The 9,982-nt window shown below is 39.4% G+C and overlaps 1 pseudogene; it reads right to left on the bottom strand.

Annotated features, from left to right (window-relative positions):
• Window positions 1–7,779: 7,779 nt before the first annotated feature.
• LOC112579392 lies at window positions 7,780–9,043 on the bottom strand (annotated as a pseudogene).
• Window positions 9,044–9,982: the final 939 nt, after the last annotated feature.

The following is a 9,982-nucleotide window of genomic DNA, read 5'->3' as shown; positions in this document are numbered from 1 at the left end:
AGATAGGAATGTTTTCTGATGAATTATTTTTTATGAAAAAGTGAACTTTTCATAACCAAAGTTTAGTATCAAGTTTAGATGTTTTTCTAGGACTCATTCTTAAGTGACCTCCTGACTTTTGAAAGTGCAGTGTACACAGTTTTTAAATCTTAATGAACCATTTTATTGTTTACTGATTATTTAGAATATCATTGCCTTTTACTAGAATTTTCTGGTTAATCTTTCTACTTCCTCTAAATCTCCAGTCACATCTTGAGTGCCTCACCCGACCCCTCGGTGTGCATCAGGACTCCCTGGTGGCTCAAATGGTAAAGTGTCTGCCTACAATGCAGGAGACCTGGGTTCAATCCGTGAGTCAGAAAGATCCTCTAGAGAAAAAAATGGCAAACCACTCCAGTATTCTTGCCTGGAAAATCCCATGGACAGAGGAGCATGGTAGTCTGCAGTCCATGGGGTCGCAAAGAGTCTGACACCACTGAGTGACTTCACTTCACTTCACTTCACTTCTTAGATTTATGAAAGATTTTGCTTTTCTATCAAAACAAGCCTTCATCCTACTTAGGTGACTACTTCTCTCCAACTTCTGGTACCAGATGAAGTGTCATTATTTTAGAGAGCCTTCCTCTGTGACTCTATTCAATGGTTCTTGTATTCTCACCATTTTTCTCTATGTCAATGTTTTCATTTTCTTAGTAACAATGACCAAAAGCAAGTATATTTCATATAATTATCCTCTGACTTTTATTACTTTCCATGCCGGACTAGACTGGACAAGTCTCCAGGAAGGGATTTTTTTTTAAATTTTTTATTTATTTTTGACTGTGCTGGGTCTTCATTGCCTCATGAGTTTTTCTCTAGTAGTGACAAGCAGGGGCTACTCTCTAGTCCCTTTATCTGGGCTTCCCATTGTGGTGACTTCTTTTGTTGTAGAGCATGGATCCTAGAGCTTGTGGGCCTCAATAGATTCGGTTCACAGGCTCTAGAGCACAGGCTAAATAGTTGTGGTACCCGGGCTTTGTTGCTCTGTGGCATATGTGACTTTCGCAGATCAGGAACACATGTCTCCTGCATTGGTAGGTGGATTCTTCACCACTGAGATACTAAGGAAGCCCAGAAGGGATTTTTATTTATCCTTCCCATGGATTCATTTTTCAATAAATATCTGTTGGATGGATATAAAACACAAGAGCCTATATTTTTCAAATAGCCCAATTCAGATGTTTGAGGCATAAAAAGAAACAAACACTAAAATTAAAAGTAACTGAAACAAAAAGGCAAAAAGTGAACATTATAATAAAGTTAATGGAAATGGAAGGCTGTGATTATTTCATGGAAAGTACTTCATATTGGGCAGTCAGAAAAGGATTCTATTAGTGTGTGTCTTTTAAACTGATTAGAATTCTGTTGATATTACCTTAGAAAAAAGTTATGAGCTATATTAATATTTTAATACCAATGAGCTGAGTAGTTGCAAAAATTGTCAGAAGGAAACAGTCGTGTGAGGATGAGATGAAGATTCTAGAGAGAGAAAACTCTAATCCAAGAAATATCATGGTGTTTTTGAGGAAATGTAAAATAACAGAGTGAATGCAACATAGTGATCCAGGCAGAGAGAGGCCAGAAGCAAGATCAAAAAAGTATGAGGAACTCTGATCATGCATACAATGCTGATACCTTTGAGGTTTTATTCAAGCATGGGTAAATAATTTCCCCAGTGTATTAAATCTGAGTAAACAACAAGAAAAAATAATGAAAGTTATCTTTGGATTATGTCTTATTTACTTAAGATGACACTGCCCTAATGGAAGAAGTAAAGAGGAACTAAAGAGCCTCTTGTTGACAGTGAAAGAGGAGAGTGAAAAAAGCTCTCTTAGAACTCAACATTGAAAAAAAGAAGATCTTGGCATCTGGTCCCATCACTTAATGGAAAATGTATGGAGAGAAAATGGAAACAGTGACAGACTTTGTTTTCTTGAGCGCCAAAATCACTGCAGATGGAGACTGCAGCCATGAATTTAAAAGATGCTTGTTCCTTAGAAGGAAAGCTATGACAAATCTAGAGAGCATATTAAAAATCAGAGATGTCACTTTGATGACAAAGGTATGTGTAGTCAAAGTTATGGTTTATCTTATAGTCATGTATGGATGTGAGAGTTGGACCATAAAGATTGAGTACCAGAAACTTGATGCTTTTGAACTTTGGTGTTGGAGAAAACTCTTGAGTGTTCCTGGGACAGCAAAGAGATCAAACCAATCAATCCTAAAGGAAATAAGTCCTGAATATTCATTAGAAGGATTGATGCTGAAGCTGAAGCTCCAATACTTTGACCTCCTAATGCAAGAAGCTGACTCATTGGAAAAGACCCTGATGCTGGGAAAAATTGAGGGCAGGAGGAGAAGCGGGTGACAGAGGATGAGATGGTTGAATGGCATCATCAACTCAATGGACATGAGTTAGAGTGAACTCTGGGAGATAGTAAAGGACAAGGAAGTCTGACATGGGTTGCAAAGAATTGAACAGGACTGAGTGACTGAGCAATAACAATTTAAGAACCAGTAACACTTAATGTTGGAGAAGGCAATGGCACCCCACTCCAGTACTCTTGCCTGGAAAATCCCATGGATGGAGGAGCCTGGTAGGCTGAAGTCCATGGGGTCGCTAAAAGTTGGACACGACTGAGCGACTTCACTTTTACTTTTCACTTTCATGCATTGGAGAAGGAAATGGCAGCCCACCCCAGTGTTCTTGCCTGGAGAATCCCAGGGACGGAGGAGCCTGGTGGGCTGCCGTCTATGGGGTCGCACGGAATCGGACACAACTGAAGCGACTTAGCAGCAGCAGCAACACTTAATGTAATCCTTATAAGACCAGGAGCGTCCCTAGTAGCTCAGCTGGTAAGGAATCTGCCTGCAATGCAGGAAACCCCCAGTTCAATTCCTGGGTTGGGACAATCCCCCGGAGAAGGGATAATCTACCACTCCAATATTCTTGGGCTTCCTTAATGGTAAAGAATTAGCCTGCAGTGCAGGAGACCTGGCTTAAATCTTTAGGTTGGAAAGGTCCCCTGGAGGAGGCCGTGGCAACCCACTCCAGTATTCTTGCTTAAAAGATACCCATGGACAGAGGAGCCTGGAGTCCATGGGATCACAAAGAGTCAGACATGACTGAACAACTAAGCACAACACGGCATAGGATCAAATGGAAATGCTTTAAAAACAGAACTTTAGACGTAAAATTAGAAAAATGGAGAGTGTTTATTTGGCGGGAGTGTATAACAAGTTTACAACTTGTGAATATGATACTAAAAGCTCTAACAGATGTCATTTTTGGTCTTAAATATTTTTCTTTTCCTGTTACTACTTTTTATATTAGAGCTATTGGGGATCTTAGGAGCAACATAATAACATTTTGTCTTCACTTGACAGAAATGCTTCCCTTAAAGCAATACTTAAGTACTTGAGTATTAAATGATATGTAAATATCACAAAATAATACTCTGGGTGCCAGTTTGGATTGGAATTATAAGCTCAGGTTCTAAAATAGCATGACAGTACTTTATCTTGAGATTATACAGGGGTTGTGGTAGTGGGAGTGGTGAGTGAACATTATTTATACATTAAGCTATCTTCAAATACACATTTTTTGAATGACCTCATATAAAATAAAAGATCCAGTTTTGAGAAGTGCTAAGTTTTCAATTTCAGGTTCATCCCAGAATTCTGAAACTTGTGTTTTCAGATGTTATGGGGAAGCAAAAGAACAAAAATGCTTCTTTTCTATACACAAATAAATATAACAGAGAAAACTTAATGATATGGGAATAGCCTGAAACTTCATTATTTCCTACAAATGTTCATATTCCCAAAAGTGATTCTCAAAGTATAAGGAAGATGTAGCTTCTTCTCTCCTACTTGGATAAAACAACCACTTCCTCTCACTTTTCCTGTCTTTATAAAGCACCTCTCTCCTTCCCTTTACCCTCCCTTCTGCACATTCGTGCTGCCAAACTCTTATTTCCTCTTCCTTCTCCTCGTGAAGAGCAATGTGAAAGACTCTGAAGGGCAACTGACTGACTGGCTGTTATTTCTTATTAAACCAAATATAAGACCCTTCGTCTTCTTAACTATTCACAATATTTTAAGATGTTTTCCAGTGATGGTCCAGCTTTTCACTGATCAGATCAGATCAGGCACTCAGTCGTGTCTGATTCTTTGCGACCCCATGAATCGCAGCACACCAGGCCTTCCTATCCATCACCAACTCCCGGAGTTCACTCAGACTCACGTCCATCGAGTTGGTGATGCCAATCAGCTATCTCATCCTCTGTCGTACCCTTCTCCTCTTGCCCCCAATCCCTCCTAGCATCAGACTATTTCCCAATGAGTCAACTCTTTGCATGAGGTGACCAAAGTACTGGAGTTTCAGCTTTAGCATCATTCCTTCCAAAGAAATCCCAGGGCTGATCTCCTTCAAAATGGACTGGTTGGTTCTCCTTGCAGTCCAAGGGACTCTCAAGAGTCTTCTCCAACACCACAGTTCAAAAGCATCAATTCTTCAGTGCTCAGCCTTCTTCACAGTCCAACTCTCACATCCATACATGACCACAGGAAAAACCATAGCCTTGACTAGATGGACCTTTGTTGGCAAAGTAATGTCTCTGCTTTTGAATATGCTATCTAGGTTGGTCATAAACTTCCTTCCAAGGAGTAAGTGTCTTTTAATTTCATGGCTGCAGTCACCATCTGCAGTGATTTTGGAGCCCAGAAAAATAAAGTCTGACACTGTTTCCACTGTTTTCCCATCTATTTCCCATGAAGTGATGGGACCGGATGCCATGATCTTCGTTTTCTGAATGTTGAGCTTTAAGCCAACTTTTTCACTCTCCACTTTCACTTTCATCAAGAGGCCCTTTAGCTCCTCATCACTTTCTGCCATAAAGGTGGTGTCATCTGCATATCTGACGCTATTGATATTTCTCCCAGCAATCTTGATTCCAGCTTGTGTTTCTTCCACTCCAGCGTTTCTCATGATGTACTCTGCATATAAGTTAAATAAGCACGGTGACAATATACAGCCTTGATGAACTCTTTTTCCTATTTGGAACCAGTCTGTTGTTCCATGTCCAGTTCTAACTGTTGCTTCCTGACCTGCATACAAATTTCTCAAGAGGCAGATCAGGTGGTCTGGTATTCCCATCTCTTTCAGAATTTTCCACAGTTATTGTGATCCACACAGTCAAAGGCTTTGGCATAGTCAAGAAAGCAGAAATAGATGTTTTTCGGGAACTCTCTTGCTTTTTCCATGATCCAACAGATGTTGGCAATTTGATCTCTGGTTCCTCTGCCTTTTCTAAAACCAGCTTGAACATCAGGAAGTTCACGGTTCACATATTGCTGAAGCCTGGCTTGGAGAATTTTGAGCATTACTTTACTAGCGTGTGAGATGAGTGCAATTGTGCAGTAGTTGGAGCATTCTTTGGCATTGCCTTTCTTTGGGATTGGAATGAAAACTGACCTTTTCCAGACCTGTGGCCACTGCTGAGTTTTCCAAACTTGCTGGCATATTGAGTGCAGCACTTTCACAGCATCATCTTTCAGGATTTGGAATAGCTCAACTGGAGTTCTATCACCTTCACTAGCTTTGTTCGTAATGATGCTTTCTAAGGCCCACTTGACTTCATATTCCAGGATGTCTGGCTCTAGGTCAGTGATCACACCATCGTGATTATTTGGGTCGTGAAGGTCTTTTTTGTACAGTTCTTCGGTATATTCTTGCCATCTCTTCTTAGTATCTTCTGCTTCTGTTAGGTCCATGCCATTTCTGTCCTTTATCGAGCCCATGTTTGCACAAAATGTTCCTTTGGTATCTCTGATTTTCTTGAAGAGATCTCTAGTCTTTCCCATTCTGCTGTTTTCCTCTATTTCTTTGTATTGATCGCTGAAGGAGGCTTTCTTATCTCTTCTTGCTATTCTTTGGAACTCTGCATTCAGATGTTTATATCTTGCCTTTTCTCCTTTGCTTTTCGCTTCTCTTCTTTTCACAGCTATTTAAAAGGCCTCCCCAGACAGCCATTTTGCTTTTTTGCATTTCTTTTCCATGGGGATGGTCTTGATTCCTGTCTCCTGTACAATATCATGAACCTCATTCCATAGTTCATCAGGCAGTCTATCTATCAGATCTAGGCCCTTAAATCTATTTCTCACTTCCACTGTATAATCATAAGGGATTTGATTTAGGTCATACCTGAATGGTCTCGTGGTTTTCCCTACTTTCTTCAGTTTAAGTCTGAATTTGGCAATAAGGAGTTCATGATCTGAGCCACAGTCAGCTCCTGGTCTTGTTTTTGCTGACTGTATAGAGTTTCTCCACCTTTGGCTGCAAAGAATATAATCAATCTGATTTCGGTGTTGACCATCTGGTGATGTCCATGCATAGAGTCTTTTCTTGTGTTGTTGGAAGAGGGTGTTTGTTATGACCAGTGCATTTTCTTGGCAAAACTCTATTAGTCTTTGCCCTGCTTCATTCCGTATTCCAAGGCCAAATTTGTTTCTTGACTTCCTACTTTTGCATTCCAGTCACCTATAATGAAAAGGACATCTTTTTTGGGTGCTAGTTCTAAAAGGTCTTGTAGGTCTTCATAGAAACATTCAACTTCAGCTTCTTCAGCATTACTGGTTGGGGCATAGACTTGGATTACTGTGATATTGAATGGTTTGCCTTGGAAACGAACAGAGATCATTCTGTCGTTTTTGAGATTGCATCCAAGTACTGCATTTTGGAGTCTTTTGTTGACCATGATGGCTACTCCATTTCTTCTGAGGGATTCCTGCCCACAGTAGTAGATATAATGGTCATCTGAGTTAAATTCACCCATTCCAGTCCATTTCAGTTCGCTGATTCCTAGAATGTTGACATTCACTCTTGCCATCTCGTGTTTGACCACTTCCAATTTGCCTTGATTCATGGACCTGACATTCCAGGTTCCTATGCAATATTGCTCTTTACAGCATTGGACCTTGCTTGTGTCACCAGTCACATCCACAGCTGGGTATTCATTTTGCTTTGGCTCCATCCCTTCATTCTTTCTGGAGTTATTTTTCCACTGATCTCCAGTAGCATATTGGGCATCTACTGACCTGGGGAGTTTCTCTTTCAGTATCCTATCATTTTGCCTTTTCATACTGTTCATGGGGTTCTCAAAGTTCCAGCTTTTATAGGAGTTTGAGGGTCATCAGTGTAGATACAGTAGTGAGGTGGATTCAGCACTGATTTCTAGAGTAACATTTTCTCAGAGAATCTTGTCTAATTGTTAGGTTGTCAAGACAGAAACTGTCATTCTGTAAAGTTCCAGTCCTTATGGATAAGCTCTTATGACCACCTTCATAAGAACTAGAACAAAATCTAGAAAAAGATTCAATGTGCACGTGTGCACGTGCACACACACACACACACACACACACACACACACACACATTCTGTCAGTCCATTTCTCTCTGAAGAAATATTTGTACAGGAAACTAAATTATCATGTGAATATTGTTTGATGTTGATAGAAAAAAAGTAAGAGTCATCAGAGGTTGTTCAAAATTTTTATGGATTTTATTTTCTAAAGCAAGCCTCTCAGAATAAGGATACTGTGTATTTCTGTCTTTATATCCATATATTTCTTTACTCTTGCTTCTGGACAAAAATATGCTATTTCTTCTGTCCATAAAGCAGAACTAAATCATTAAGGAAATATACACAAGTATTCCTGTATATATACTTATCAACTGAAGTCATGCTTTGCTATACCATAACATTTTCATGGCATTTTTCACTTCTTCATTCCATAGTGTATAGATCAGTGGGTTAAGCAAGGGTGTCCCAATTGTATAAAATACAGCCACCATCTTGTCTATTGGAAATGTGGTTGGTGGGCATGTGTATATGAATATACATGGGCCAAAAAATAAGACAACCACATGAAGTGGAAGGTGCATGTAGAGAGGGCTTTAGCCTTGCTTCTGCACTGTGATTTCTCAGTGAGTACAAGATGACAACATAAGAGATAAATAGGATTATGACCCCCACCATGCATATGGCCCCACTATTAGAAACAACAAACAAATTTATCACAGAAGTGTCCATGCAGGCAAGTTTCAACAAGGGCTGCAAGGCACGGAAATAGTGGTCAATCACATTGGGGCCACAGAAGGGCAACCTCAAAGCCAGGAAAATCTGTGCTGAAGAGTGAATACAAGACCCCACCCAGGATAGAATCACCAACACACCAAAAAGGTGCTGGTTCATGAGGGCTGTATATTGCAAGGGTTTACAAATGGCTATGTAACGATCAAAGGCCATGAGGATGAGCACAAAGATCTCCATGCATCCAAAGAAATGGGCTGCAAAGACCTTGGTCATGCACTCATTGTAGGAAATGGTTTTCTCCTGAGAAAGGGCATCCTGGGGGCTGTGATTGTAGAGAAGCACGCATCAGCAAAGGACAGATAGAATAGGAAGAAATACATGGGACTTCCAAAATGTCCTGCTTGTCTTAATAGTCACTACAATAAGTTCCCCAACAGTGTTGCAAGGCATAGGATCAAGAAGACTTCATTTTGGACTCTGTGGGAGAGGGAGAGGGTGGGATGATTTTGGAGAATGGCATTGAAACATGTATAATGTCATATAAGAAACGAATCGCCAGTCCAGGTTCAATGCAGGATACAGGATGCTTGAGGCTGGTGCACTGGGATGACCCAGAGGGATGGTACAGGGAGGGAGGTGGGAGGGGGGTTCAGGGTGGGGAACACGTGTACATCTGTGGTGGATTCATGTTGATGTATGGCAAAACCAATACAATATTGTAAAGTAATTAGCCTCAAATTAAAATAAATAAATTTAAATTAAAAAAAAAAAAAGAAAATATAGCCTATACATTCAGTTCAAAAAAAAAAAAAAAGAAGACTCCAAATACCACTTTCTGCTTTCCTGCATCCTGTGTCAAGCCAAAGAGAATGAATTCAGTCACACTCTTATTCACTGACATGGTAATGACTGTAGATAAGATGTAGTTGACAAAAGTTTAGTCTGCAGAAAGAAGAAAAGAATAGACATCTCGGGAAGATAAGTGGACTGAATTCTGAAGTCTTAGTTTTTGTTTCACACTCTGTTTGTTCCAAATGTCTTTAAACCGATATGAATCTCTGGAAATCTGTACATGTCCTTAACTCTCCCAGACCTATCTATTGATTCAGAAGTTTGCTACCTTGGATCAAAGTTTTTGCATTTTGAGAATACAGAATGAATGGCCTTTAAAATTTTTATTCCAACCAAGATTGTGAACTCCAGAACTAGTACTTTCCGTTAGCAAATGACTTTAACACTTCCAAATTCAGCCTTCAGACAAGAAATGGAGAACAAATACTTGCCATATTTTACTCTGAGTTTTCCTAAAAATTTAAAGACGATTTTGTATCCACATAGACATCAATATACACATGTATATTCCAGGCATTATATATCTTTTCTATGTTCTCTAAAATCTAAATAGCACTATTTCAATATTAACTGCTAATATTATTAGAGTCCCTGCTGAAGAAACCATTCTTACTTTGGTTCATTTTTGTGTCTATTATACCTGACTCCATTGGAATCTTGGTTGAAATATGCTTTGACAATTTTTACCTATGCCTCTTGTGTTCAAGATGTCAGCTTCACTGATAGTCATAATATAACAAATGTGTGGATAATACACTAAGGTTTATGTAATTTGGGAAACTACTATTTACCCTCTTGACTATACTCCTGAACTTACCCCATTAAAGTACTGAGCCTTTCTGCCTATGGATTTGACTTGTAAAATTTCCTATATGTGTATAATCTAATATATGATCTTACTTACACATGTCTCTCTTTACTCTAAATTTTCCAGAAAACTTTCCTAAAAATATTGTTTGAAAAAAATCCTGCAGTTTCAATATACAGTAATATAAT

The sequence above is a fragment of the Bubalus bubalis genome, chromosome 16, assembly GCF_019923935.1.
Source record: "Bubalus bubalis isolate 160015118507 breed Murrah chromosome 16, NDDB_SH_1, whole genome shotgun sequence".
NCBI lineage: Eukaryota > Metazoa > Chordata > Mammalia > Artiodactyla > Bovidae > Bubalus > Bubalus bubalis.
This window is presented reverse-complemented; position numbering and strand designations above follow the sequence as displayed.